Source organism: Lactuca sativa, chromosome 1 (assembly GCF_002870075.4).
Source record: "Lactuca sativa cultivar Salinas chromosome 1, Lsat_Salinas_v11, whole genome shotgun sequence".
NCBI lineage: Eukaryota > Viridiplantae > Streptophyta > Magnoliopsida > Asterales > Asteraceae > Lactuca > Lactuca sativa.
The window spans coordinates 55592382-55607695 of NC_056623.2; positions in this window are offsets into that span (position 1 = coordinate 55592382).

Consider the following 15314-nt stretch of genomic DNA (forward strand, 5'->3'; position numbering starts at 1 on the left):
CGCATTGTCAGCATTCTAGACGATTATTTGAGAAAGAACCCAAAAGATGTTGATCTGAGTGTGGTCCATGTATTGGCTTCAACGCATATGTTGGGAAATGCACATGACAAAGCTCTTCACCATATTAAAAATGCACAATAGAATTATTCTGCTGCTAAAGACTTACCTGTTGAGTTGTTGGTTCAAGCAGGGATATACCATGTTCATCTTGGAAACATGGAAAAAGCACAGGTATTTTTTTATAAAAAAGTACTCATTTATATATCATGGATTAGGATAAGAAGAAATGGAAGTATAACGCTATAACATAATTTTTTGTGGAAAGAACATTACTATTTCATATATTTGGCCCTTGAGTGACTTGTTTCTCTTTAAAACTAACCTTGTTCTCTTTTGTTGTCAAATGTTTGTAGGCTTTCTTCGATGTGTTCACACATGAGACTGTAAATGATTATTCTCACTTAATTATTGAAGCTGCTAACTCATTAATGACCGTAAAGCCCCATGCATACCTTATGTTAGAAGGGAATGATGGTGTCAATAAAGTAAGTAAATAATCACAACCATGAAGGGTAATTATTATCATTTTCTATTGCTTTTCAATTCAAGAACTGGTTACAAACTGTAGAATGTGTTCAGTAGTGAATCTCATAGGGACAAAATTAATGGTAAATCTGCATGTGGTTGAAACAATGTCATTTATTAATCTTTGGAATTATAGCCTCTATATGTTTGACTAAAACCTTCTGATTTTGTTGACTTTTTAACTTTATTTTTGGAATTATAGCCTCTGTATGTTTCATTTAGTAGTTAACAACATTCTACTTAAGCAGGTGAGTAATCAAGATTAAGGGAGACTTGTAATCATGTTTGACATTCCTTTCCAGTATGAAACAGAGTTGTATGATTATTTGTTAGTTTTATAGAAATGTATAACCCATGTTAGCAATGTATTATTTTTGTTTAACATTTGAATGATTCTTTGTATGACATTACAATTTGTGCAATTTATTTTATTTTTTGAGTATGAAATTTTATTTTATATTATGCAATGGATTGTATTTTTTGTATATGGTATTTTATTTCTATTATGAGAAATTAAATGCAAATTTAATTTAAAAATTAATAAATATATAAATTTATTTTTTTAAACATTTAAATTTACGATACGCAAAAATGTGTGTCATCTTCATTTATGACATGGCCTTTCTTGACAGGGGCTTTCTTGATACGCATTGCGTGTCATTAACACGCGCGTCGTAAGGTTACGACACGCGAATGCGTGTCATCTTCCTTTATGACAGGGCCTTCCTTGATACGCATTGTGTGTCGTAAACGCGCGTCGTAATTGCGCGTCGTAAATGAGCGTCGTAAATGCGCGTCGTCTCTCTTTATGACAGAGCCTTCCTTGACACGCATTTGCGCGTCGTCTGAGCCTTTTACGACGCGCAATGAGCGTCGTAAAAGGCTGTTTTTCTAGTAGTGCATGCAGGTATTTACACTATTATTTCTAATAACTCACCCCATTCTAAATCTTGGGTCCTTGATACCGGTTGTGGTATTCATATTTGTTGTGACTTGCAGGGACTAAGAAGAAGTGAGAATATGGAGCAAGGAAGAATAAACTTAATCATGGGGAATAGGAAAGCTTTACCTGTTACCAAGATTGGAGTTTATACTTTATCGCTAAGTAGTGGGTTTAGTTTAGATTTGAGTAAGTGTTGTTATTTGCCAGAAATGGCAAGAAATATTATTTCCTTTCATGCATTGTATAAACAAGGTTTCACCTTTTCATTTGATAATGAAGTTGGTTCGATTAATGCTTTCTTTAATAATGTTCTTTATTTTAAAGCATTACCTTGTGATGGCGTGTATGAAACAGTATCTGTGGTTGATAACTTAGGAAATAATGTATTGTGTATTGATTCTGTTAATAATAATAACTTGGATAAAGCATCATTATGGCATTGTCGTCTTGGACGTATAAGCAAGAAACGCATAGGCCAACTCCAAAAGGATGGAGTCTTGGAGTCATTTGACCTAAAGTCAGATGATAGTTGCGAATCATGCTTACTTGGAAAAATGACAAAGTCACCTTTCACAGGCTCGTGTGAGAGGGGTGAAGGTTTGTTGGACCTTGTACACACGGATGTGTGTGGACCATTCAAAAATGCCACAAGAGATGCTAATCGTTATTATTTGACTTTTACTGATGATTACAGTAGATATGGATATGTCTACTTGATCAAGCATAAGTCAGATACGTTCGAAAGGTTTAAGGAATTTAAACAGGAAGTCGAGAATCAATTGGGCAGGAACATTAAGATGCTTCGATCCGATCATGGTGGTGAGTATCTTAATTCAGAGTTCCTTGACTATCTAAGGGAATGTGGGATAGTCTCACAATTGACACCTCCCAGGACACCACAGTTGAATGGTGTGGCTGAGAGGTGAAATCGAACCTTGTTGGATATGGTTCGTTCCATGATGAGTCGAGCTTCACTACCAATCTCATTCTAGGGGTATGCCTTAGAGACTGCCGCCTATATCCTTAATCTAGTCCCTACAAAGAAAGTTGCCAAAACTCCTCACGAGATGTGGACTGGTAAAGTACCCAAACTAGACCACATCAAGATTTGGGGTTGCGAGGCTTTCGTGAGACGCGAGACTCATGATAAGCTCGAACCCCGAAGCGAGAGGTGTATTTTCATCGGCTACCCACAACAATCCTTTGGTTACCTCTTCTACAGACCTAGTGAAAATGTGGTCTTTGTAGCTAGGAGGGCTTTCTTTAGAGAGAGAGAGAGAGTTCATAAGCCAAGGAAACAGTGGGAGGCAAGTTGATCTTGAAGAAATTCAAGAGTCAAACGGTGAAGGTGATGGGTTTTGAGCATTCTAACACTTCCTAAGTGTACATGCAACCCTAATAACCTTGGATCTATGTTTGTCTAATTATCATGCTAAGTTGAATTCCAAGGTTATATTCCTATCTAGCATACATGGGGAACAATTTTAACATGAATAATAGATAGAATAACTTACCTTGTTGTTGCTTATGTTCCTTGAAACCTTGTGAGCCTAGCACCCCAAGTGTGATGCCTCAAATGCTTCACACAACATCAAATGCTCTTGGAAAAACTCTTGAGATAATACACACTTCTCAAAATCGGCCAAGCCCTCTAGTTTCTTAGTGTTCAACTTGTGTCGCCAATTTTGTGGAGAATGGGTCTCTTATATAGTGTTGACACATCTAGGGTTACACCATGTAAACCCTAATGTGTCATGACTCTTCATTTCCATGACCCATGGGTTTGTAACTCCTATGGAGCATCCATGGAGCATCCTATGGGTAGAACCCAACTTGATAATCCATGGAGCCTCTTAGCCCACTATATAAGATATAGATGATTTACATAATCAACCCATATATTTAATTAGTTATCCTTTGACCACTTAATTAATTCCAAATTAATTCTTTGATCAACTAATCAAATAATATTATTAATATATTAGAACTTATAATATATTAATAATCTCCAAGTTATTTCTCTCATTTAGTCTATCCAATTGCATGGTGCCATGCAACCCAAATGGACCATGCCGGGTCGGGTCAAGTACAAGCCCGAAATAGTTATGGACTTAGACACCTTATCCAACAGTCTCCCACTTGGATAAGTCTAATAACTATATCTCTAGTACTTCAGGAACCGACCGGCAATCGTAGCTCTTTCAAGGTCTCTCGGAACTGAGAAGATGATGGTACGCCATTTAAGATAAGTGATTATATAATCCTCCGTTCTAGATATCAGCCGGACAAATACATGGAACATTATCTTGCTTATTGTCCAGCATTTGTTTCCCGATTTCCGATTGGTTTGACATAGAACTTAATTGAACACATCAACTTAGTTCTGACCGGGCCCGGTACATGGGTCAAAACAAAATCATCGAGGGGCCCAGATATCAGCTTCTAATCCAAGAAGGAACAGATAAACTTCAACTCATATGTTTGTTCTACCACTCATTGAATTACACACAAAAGTACGTTTTATAACATCGAGTTACCAATGCGGTTTCGTACAGTCAATGCATAACCAATTTGTAAGTAACAAATCATATCTCTAGGTTTGAAGACTTATATGATATTACCGTCTCACGATCACTCGAGATAGAATTCCATGAAGTGATTCCAGTGAGCGTGGGTTGAGTCCAATGCTCAGAACTTATGAGCACTCATGATTGTTGTAGCCTTGTCCAAGACCTCTACAACCAAACATGACAGTCTTGATTCATATCTACTTCCAACATATGACCGACTGTGGAGGTTTGAATAATATGTTATACCAAACAAAATTATTCTGGAAGTCAAAACATGCAAAAGAAATATAGTAAACGATCGACAAGAGATAGTAACACTTTACTCATAAATAAAATACTTTTTATTCATCATCAAATGTCAATTACACTTTACAAATTTCGAGACTATCTAACTACTAAATCTAATATCATCCTTCAGCCCTATGCTCCGAGCATGCTGGAGATGCTTAACCCGAGACAGTCCCTTTGTGAGGGGATCTGCTGGATTCTCATCTGATGATACCCTCTTTGCCACGAGGTGTCCTTCTTCGATCCGATGTCTAATGAAATGGTATTTTCTGTCGATGTGTCTGGATCTCACATGATCCCTTGGTTCCTTGGCTAAGGCAACAACACTTTCACTATCACAGAAAATTTCCATTGGCTCTTTAATAGCTGGTACAACTCCAAGGTCTCCAATGAAGTTCTTCAGCCATATAGCCTCCTTTGCTGCTTCGCTAGCTGCAATATACTCTGATTCACAAGTAGAATCTGCCACTGTCTCTTGCTTGGAACTCTTCCAAGAAATTGCTCCTCCGTTTAGGGTAAAGACCCAGCCCGGCTGAGAGCGGAAATTATCCCTATCAGTCTGGAAGCTAGCATCACTATACCCTACAACTCTCAAGTCATCACTCCCACCGAGGGTAAGAACCCAGTCCTTAGTCCTCCGTAGGTACTTGAGGATATTCTTTACCGCAGTCCAGTGTGCCTTGCCAGGGTTCGCCTAATACCTGCTAACCATGCTCAAGGCAAACGCTACATCGGGTCGAGTACACGTCATAGCATACATGATCGATCCTACAGCCGAAGCGTAAGGTGTTCGACTCATTTCTGCTATCTCAGCCTCAGTGCTAGGGCTTTGTGTCTTACTCAATCTGGTGTTACTCTGGATGGGTAACTCTCCTTTCTTGGAATCCTGCATGCTGAATCTCTTCAGCACCTTATCCAAGTAGGTACTCTGACTAAGTCCAATTAGTCTTTTACTCCGATCTCTCAAGATCCTTATCCCTAGAATATAGGCAGCTTCACCAAGGTCCTTCATAGCGAAACACTTCCCAAGCCAGGATTTTACTTCCTGCAGGGTTGGAATGTCGTTTCCTATGAGTAGTATGTCATCCACATACAATACCAAAAAGCTAACTATACTCCCACTAGCCTTGACATACACACAAGATTCATCTTCACTCCTAGAAAAGCCAAATTTCTTGACCTTTTCATCAAAGCAAAGATTCCATCTGCGAGGTGCTTGCTTCAATCCATAAATGGATTTCTCAAGCTTACACACTCTATTAGGGTACTCGTTGCTGACAAAACCCTCTGGCTGACTCATGTAAACATCTTCAGCCAACTTCCCATTAAGGAAAGCGGTTTTGACATCCATCTGCCATATTTCATAATCATGAAATGCAGCTATGGCTAACATAACCCGAATAGACTTAATCTTGGCTACTGGAGAAAAGGTCTCATCATAATCCACTCCAGGAGTTTGAGAGAAGCCCTTTGCAACCAGTCTAGCCTTATAAGTGTGTACTTTACCATCCATGTCGGTCTTCTTCTTGAAGACCCATTTGCACCCTACTGTCTTATGACCTGGTACATTTTCAACCAAGTTCCAAACTTGATTGTCATACATGGATTGTATCTCGCTATCCATAGCCTCTTTCCATTTAGCAGACTCGGGGCCTGCCATGGCTTCCTCGTAGTTGTTAGGGTCATCTTGACTTACTAGTGTCTCATCACTAATAAGTGTCTCACCTTCTGCAGTAATATGGAAACCATAGTAATGCTCAGGTGCACTCCTAACTCTCGTGGAACGTCTCAGAGGTACAGATTTGTCAATTTGCTCAACAGGAGTGTCCTCCTCAAGTTGAGGGCTAGAGTTTGAAGTTCCTTCACCGCTTGATTCTCGAATTTCTTCAAGATCAATTTGCCTCCCACTGTCTCCTTGGCTTATAAACTCTCTTTCTCGAAAGACTCCTCTTCTTGCTACAAAAACCACATTGTCACTAGGTCTGTAGAAGAGGTAACCAAAGGATCGCTGTGGGTAACCGATGAAAATACACCTCTCGCTTCGAGGTTCGAGCTTATCATGAGTCTCGCGTCTCACGAAAGCCTCGCAACCCCAAATCTTGATGTGGTCTAGTTTAGGTACTTTACCAGTCCACATCTCGTGAGGAGTTTTGGCAACTTTCTTTGTAGGGACTAGATTAAGAGTATGGGCGGCAGTCTCTAAGGCATACCCCCAGAATGAGATTGGTAGCGAAGCTCGACTCATCATGGAACGAACCATATCCAACAAGGTTCGATTACGCCTCTCAGCCACACCATTCAACTGTGGTGTCCTAGGAGGTGTCAATTGTGAGACTATCCCACATTCCCTTAGATAGTCGAGGAACTCTGAACTAAGATACTCACCACCACAATCAGATCGAAGCATCTTAATGTTCCTGCCCAATTGATTCTCGACTTCCTGTTTAAATTCCTTAAACCTCTCGAAAGTCTCTGACTTATGCTTGATCAAGTAGACATATACATATCTACTATAATCATCAATAAAAGTCAAATAATAACAATTAGCATCCCTTGTGGCATGTTTGAATGGTCCACACACATCCGTGTGAATAAGGTCCAACAAACCTTCACCCCTCTCACACGAACCTGTGAAGGGTGACTTTGTCATTTTTCCAAGTAAGCATGATTCGCAACTATCATCTGACTTTAGGTCAAACGACTCCAAGACTCCATCCTTTTGGAGTTGGCCTATGCGTTTCTTGCTTATATGTCCAAGACGACAGTGCCATAAAGATGCTTTATCCAAGTTATTATTAGTAGAATCAATGCACAAAACATTATTTCCTAAGTTATCTACAACAAATACAGCTTCATACACACCATCACAAGGTAATGCTTTAAAATAAAGAACATTATTAAAGAAAGCATCAATAGAACCAACTTCATTATTAAATGAAAAGGTAAACCCTTGTTTGTACAAAGCATGAAAGGAAATAATATTTCTTGCCATTCCTGGTGAATAACAACACTTATTCAAATCTAAACTAAACCCACTACTTAGCGATAAAGTATAAACTCCAATCTTGGTAACAGGAATAGCTTTCCTATTCCCCATGATCAAGTTTATCCTTCCTTGCTCCACATCCTCACTTCTTCTTAGTCCCTGCAAGTCACAACAAATATGAATACCACAACCGGTATCAAGGACCCAAGAATTAGAATGGGGTGAGTTATTAGAAATGATAGTGTAAATACCTGCATGGTTGGGTTTAACTTTCCCATCCTTCACATCTTGCTGGTATTTTGGGCAGTTCCGCTTCCAATGAGCCTTTTCATGGCAATAGAAGCATTCAGCCTCTTTTGGGTCAGAAGAAGGAGTAATGAAACCTTTCTTGGTTCCACTTGAAGAAGAGCCATCAAGGGTCCGAGCCTTGGTACCCTTAGAAGAGCTCTTTCTCTTCCTCCCTCGACTTTTCCCGATTGCCAAAACTGGAGTAGAGTTTTGAGTAGGAGTGATAGCAACCGACTTCCCCTTAAGACCTGTTTCTGCGGTCTTGAGAAGTCCCTGAAGTTTGCTGAGGGTGACTTCTTCCTTGTTCATGTGATATGTCATGCGGAATTGATCATAGCACGATGGTAAGGAATGCAAAATAATATCTATTGCAAGATCCTCCGGGAAGTTCACATTAAGCTTCAGCAAACGATCCACATACCTTTGCATTTTCTGCATGTGGCTCGTGACGGATTCCCCGTCCTTCATCATGGTTGTTATCATGGAGCAGATGATTTCATACCTCTCTTGTCTTGCACTTTGATGGTATCTTTCCATCAAATCTTGGTGCATGTCATAAGGGTAGAAATCCTCATAAGACTTTTGGAGTTCCGCTGTCATCGTGGCCATCATGATGCAAGCCACTTTCGTAGCATCCCTTTCATGTGCCCGGAATTCAGCGATCTCCTGAGGAGTTGCAGTGGACTCATTAATCTCCTTAAGCTCCTTGTCAAGGACATATTCTTTGTCCTCGTAGCGGGTAATCATCCTGATGTTTCTGATCCACTCATTAAAGTTGGATCCATCAAAGGTGACTTTCCCACACAAGTTCATAAGGGAAAAGGAGCCATTAGGATTAGAGCCAGAAGCATTGTTGAAAGACATCTGAAGAAAAGAGGACAAGATTAGTTTAGATAAGAGAGTCCTTAATAAAACACTCAAATGTAATATTAAGGCTAGGATCCAATCACAATATAATATAACTTAGAAGAGGTATGCCGTAATCTAAGCTATATCATATTTGAAAGGTAGGTGAATGACGATTCACCAATTTCCACCACGAAAACCGCAATATTTTAGTATTAGGTTTTTTTGAATGGTTCTTAGAAATTCCTAGATTCTTTGAGATTCAATGAACTTTTCAAAGGCATGTTTCAATCTCGAGTGTGCCCTCCAAGTTTTGTGACTGGGATACCGAGGATCACAAAACGAGGTGTGAAGTAACCATGCAAATCACTTGGTACCCTTAAAGTTTATCACTCAATCGATGTGCCGGTTAACCACACACGCTCCATCGATACTATAATAAACCCTAAGTCACCCTTTACCTACCTTGTTAAGTCCAAGTTAGTGTGCCGGTTAACCACACACGCTCCACCAACGACTTAATCAAAGTGTAAAGTGTAATTTCATGGAATAGCACCTTATTCACATTTTCCCTAAAGTAACTAAGATTGGGAATTTTAATAAAAACATTTAGTCACTTTATAATATTCATCATACTTTGAATGAGAATTAATAAGTCCTTGTCTTACCCGTTCGGCTAACGACCCTCCACCGATCAAGCAAGCGGTGGGTGAGAGTGGACACCCATTAAGTCACCATTTTATAGGCAACAACCTTATACCCACCTTATAGACCGGCTTCGTGAATGAGGCGTACTAGCGGTAAGACGACTTTGTTCTTATACATATATATAATTATTTAAATCATAATAATATAAGTATAAGGGTTGAATTTTAACTTTTAAAATTCTAGGGGTTGGAACTAAAGTTTTAACTTAACTTTACTTGTTCCAAAACTTGAGGGCAAGTTTTGTAATCTTTCAAAACATTTCATTTCTTATAAGTTATGAGTTTAATAGAGTAATAAAATGAGGACTTTTCATTTTTCTAACTCTTGTGTTCTTTTAATGGTTTTTAATCCAAGAGACTTTTGGTTTTCCATAACTTGAGGACAAGTTATGGACTCCATTAAAACACATTATGATCATGAATTAATCTACCACATAGGTTACAAATAATTCCTATGATCATCTAAACATCATAAGAACAAGAATATGAATATGAACACTTTCAAAATCACAATTAATCTTTGTAATTTTGATAACTAGTTGTTGTAAATGAGTTAGAAAAGACATTACACCTTCTAAAATAAGTTTTCAGGTACCAAAACATTTTAGGGTAATGATTCTAATCCATTTCCAGCAACTCAAGTCGAAATTCTGCACTCTGTCGACCCTACTCGCCGAGTGCATAAACCTACTCGCCGAGTAGGTTGAAGATACAAATGAACTCGACGAGTCCTCCCCATGGACTCGCCGAGTCCATCAGTCAGACAGCAGAATTTTCGACTTTCTTTAACTTTTAAGCACAAATAACAAACAAACAAGCCTAGGCTCTGATACCACTGATGGGTTTTGAGCATTCTAACACTTCCTAAGTGTACATGCAACCCTAATAACCTTGGATCTATGTTTGTCTAATTATCATGCTAAGTTGAATTCCAAGGTTATATTCCTATCTAGCATACATGGGGAACAATTTTAACATGAATAATAGATAGAATAACTTACCTTGTTGTTGCTTGTGTTCCTTGAAACCTTGTGAGCCTAGCACCCCAAGTGTGATGCCTCAAATGCTTCACACAACACCAAATGCTCTTGGAAAAACTCTTGAGATAATACACACTTCTCAAAATCGGCCAAGCCCTCTAGTTTCTTAGTGTTCAACTTGTGTCGCCAATTTTGTGGAGAATAGGTCTCTTATATAGTGTTGACACATCTAGGGTTACACCATGTAAACCCTAATGTGTCATGACTCTTCATTTCCATGACCCATGGGTTTGTAACTCCCATGGAGCATCCTATGGGTAGAACCCAACTTGATAATCCATGGAGCCTCTTAGCCCACTATATAAGATATAGATGATTTACATAATCAACCCATATATTTAATTAGTTATCCTTTGACCACTTAATTAATTCCAAATTAATTCTTTGATCAACTAATCAAATAATATTATTAATATATTAGAACTTATAATATATTAATAATCTCCAAGTGTTATTTCTCTCATTTAGTCTATCCAATTGCATGGTGCCATGCAACCCAAATGGACCATGCCGGGTCGGGTCAAGTACAAGCCCGAAATAGTTATGGACTTAGACACCTTATCCAACAGAAGGAACTTCAAACTCTAGCACTCAACTTGAGGAGGAAACTCCTGTTGAGCCAATTGACAAGTCTGTACCTCTGAGGCGATCCACAAGGATTAGGAATGCTCCTGAGCATTATTATGGATTCCACATTACTGTAGAAGGTGATACACTTATCAGTGATGAGACACTGATAGGTCTGGATGAACCTAACAGTTACGCGGAAGCCATGGCAGGCCCTGAGTCAGCCAAGTGGAAAGAGGCAATGGACAGCGAAATACAGTCCATGTATGACAATCAAGTTTGGAACTTGGTTGAGCATGTACCAGGTCGTAAGACAGTAGGGTGCAAATGGGTCTTCAAGAAGAAGACCGACATGGATGGTAAAGTACACACTTATAAGGCTAGACTGGTTGCAAAGGGCTTCTCTCAAATTCTTGGAGTGGACTATGATGAGACTTTTTCTCCAGTAGCCAAGATTAAGTCTATTAGGGTTCTGTTAGCCATAGCTGCATTTCATGACTATGAAATATGGCAAATGGATGTCAAAACCGCTTTCCTTAATGGAAAGTTGGCTGAAGATGTTTACATGAGTCAGCCAGAGGGTTTTGTCAGCAACGAGTACCCTAATAGAGTGTGTAAGCTTGAGAAATCCATTTATGGATTGAAGCAAGCACCTCGCAGATGGAATCTTTGCTTTGATGAAAAGGTCAAGGAATTTGGCTTTTCTAGGAGTGAAGATGAGTCTTGTGTGTATGTCAAGGCTAGTGGGAGTATAGTTAGCTTTTTGGTGTTGTTTGTGGATGACATACTACTCATAGGAAATGACATCCCAACCCTGCAGGAAGTTAAGTCCTGGCTTGGGAAGTGTTTCTCTATGAAGGACCTAGGAGAAGCTACCTATATTTTAGGGATAAGGATCTTGAGAGATCGGAGTAAAAGACTAATTGGACTTAGTCAGAGTACCAACTTGGATAAGGTGCTGAAGAGATTCAGCATGCAGGACTCCAAGAAAGGAGAGTTACCAATCCAGAGTAACACCAGATTGAGTAAGACACAAAGCCCTAGCACTGAGGCTGAGATAGCAGAAATGAGTCGAATACCTTATGCTTCGGCTGTAGGATCGATCATGTATGCTATGACGTGTACTCGACCTGATGTAGCCTTTGCCCTGAGCATGGTTAGCAGGTATCAGGCGAACCCTGGCAAGGCACACTGGACTGCAGTAAAGAATATCCTCAAGTACCTACGGAGGACTAAGGATTGGGTCGTTACCCTCGGTGGGAGTTATGACTTGAGAGTTGTAGGGTATAGTGATGCTAGCTTCCAGACTGATAGGGATAATTTCCGCTCTCAGTCGGGCTGGGTCTTTACCCTAAATGGAGGAGCAATTTCTTGGAAGAGTTCCAAGCAAGAGACAGTGGCTGATTCAACTTGTGAATCAGAGTATATTGCAGCTAGCGAGGCGGCAAAGGAGGCGATATGGCTGAAGAACTTCGTTGGAGACCTTGGAGTTGTACCAGCTATTAAAGAGCCAATGGAAATTTTCTGTGATAGTGAAAGTGCTGTTGCCTTAGACAAGGAACCAAGGGATCACGGGAGATCCAGACACATCGACAGAAAATACCATTTTATCAGACATCGAATATAAGAAGGACTCCTCATGGCAAAGAGGGTATCATCGGATGAGAACCCAACAGATCCCCTCACGAAGGGACTGACTCGGGTTAAGCATCTCCAGCATGCTCGGAGCATAGGGCTGAAGGATGATATTAGATTTAGTAGTTAGATAACCTAGAAATTTGTAAAGTGTAATTGACATTAGATGATGAATAAAAGGTGTTTTATTTATGAGTAAAATGTTGCTATCTCTTGTCGATAGTTTACTATATTTCTTTTGCATGTTTTGACTTCCAGAATAATTTTGTTTGGTATAACATATTATTCAAACCTCCACAGTCGGTCGTATGTCGGAAGTAGGTATGAATCAAGACTGTCATGATTGGTTGCAGAGGTCTAAGGTGTTGGACAAGGCTACAACAATCATGAGTGCTCATAAGTTCTGAGCATTGGACTCAACCCACGCTCACTGGAATCACTTCATGGAATTCTATCTCGAGTGATCGTGAGACGGTAATATCATATAAGTCTTCAAACCTAGAGATATGATTTGTTACTTACAAGTTGGTTATGCATTGATTGTACGAAAACGCATTGGTAACTCGATGTTATAAAACGTGCTTTTGTGTATAATTCAATGAGTGGTAGAACAAACATATGAGTCGAAGTTTATCTGTTCCTTCTTGGATTAGAAGCTGATATCTGGGCCCCTCGATGATTTTGTTTTGACCTATGTACCGGGCCCGGTCAAAACTAAGTTGATGTGTTCAATTAAGTTCTTTGTCAAACAAATCGGAAATCGGGAAACAAACTGCTGGACAATAAGTAAGACATTGTTCCATGTATTTGTTCGGCTGATATCTAGAACAGAGGATTATATGATCACTTATCTTAAATGGCGTATCAACATCTTCTCAGTTCCAAGAGACCTTGAAAGAGCTACGATTGCCGGTCGGTTCCTGAAGTACTAGAGTTATAGTTATTAGACTTATCCAAGTGGGAGACTGTTGGATAAGGTGTCTAAGTCCATAACTATTTCGGGTCAGTACTTGACCCGACCCGGCATGGTCCATTTGGGTTGCATGGCACCATGCAATTGGATAGACTAAATAAGAGGAATAACACTTAGAGATTATTAATATATTATAAGTTCTAATATATTAATAATATTATTTGATTAGTTTGATCAAAGAATTAATTTGGAATTAATTAAGTGATCAAAAGTTAACTAATTAAATATATGGGTTGATTATGTAAATCATTCATATCTTGTATAGTGGGCTAAGAGGCTCCATGGATTATCAAGTTGGGTTCTACCTATAGGATGCTCCATGGGAGTTACAAACCCATGGGTCATGGAAATGAAGAGTCATGACACATTAGGGTTTACATGGTGTAACCCTAGATGTGTCAACACTATATAAGAATCCCATTCTCCACAAAATCGGCTACACATAAGAAACTAGAGGGCTAGGCCGATTTCAAGAAGTGTGTATTCTCTCAAAGTCTTTCCAAGAGCATTTGGTGTTGTGTGAAGCATTTTAGGCATCACACTTGGGGTGCTAGGCTCACAAGGTTTCAAGGAACATAAGCAACAACAAGGTAAGTTATTCTATCTTTCATTCAAGTTAGAAATTATTCCCCATGTATGCTAGATAGGAATATAACCTTGGAATTCAACTTTGCATGATAATTAGACAAACATAGATCCAAGGTTATTAGGGTTGCATGTACACTTAGGAAGTGTTAGAATGCTCAAAACCCATCAGTTATGTGTGTTGTGTATTTTGGGAACTCACTAAGCATGTGCTTAGGGTTTTGGTTGGTTGTGTCAGTTTAATTGTGAAACTTTGAAGAAGTATAACTCCTTCTTACAAAGTCAGATTTACGCGTTTTATATATCTACAGGAATCGTATCAACATTTCCTATGTGTCTATGATAATTACTTTGGCTTAAGAATATGATATTTTTATTTCTTATTTTATTACAATATACGGCCTGGGTAAAATAGGGTGTTACACAATCAACATATATTGTGAATGGATATTGATGGGTCTGAAAAAAGAGATCATCACATAGAGTGTCAAAGTGTTAGGCGGTGGCCCTTGTTTGTCTTCTCTATCATCATCAACACTATCATCGACCATATTATCTAACAACCGTACACCCGTCATCATGTCATCCACGCCTCACCACCATTATCCTTCTTCAAAACTATAACGTTAAAAAATCACAACAAATTTTACTTTTCAAAACAACTCATTTACTCAAAAAGTGTTTACATAACCAATGTTTCCAAAAACATTATTAGAAATCAGAGTCTCCCAAGATCCAACATCATAAAACCAAGGATGTGTACGGTCACGTCTTCGTCTTGCCACGGTCCTCAGAAGTACCTGAAACAAAACTAAAATTGTAAGTCAACGCTTAGTGAGTTCCCCCAAAGTACCACTACATAAACATAACAAACAACATCATGCACACAAAGCCTTCAACATGACTGGACCACCTCACCGGACCTTCAGCCCATCTGGACCGCTCTCTGGGCCTTCGGCCTGACTGGATCACCTCGCAGACCTTCAATCTATCTGGACCGCCCTGGGTATCTTGGCCTTCAGTCTATCAGCTTGTACACCTTAGCCCAGTAAACCACAACATATCGATATAAACATTATCAATCAATCACAGCCAACACAAGTATTCCTACAGATCTACCAGTTTAATAACATAACCAATAACCATATATCTCTGCATAACATCATACAACATCTAGGATATCTAATCCAATGGGCCGACTAGTGCCTTAGACCTATAAGTACAATGAGGAAAACCCACCTCTCAGTCTCAATCTGAATACAGTCCGAATGAATTTCTGCTCCGACAACCGACTCTACCCG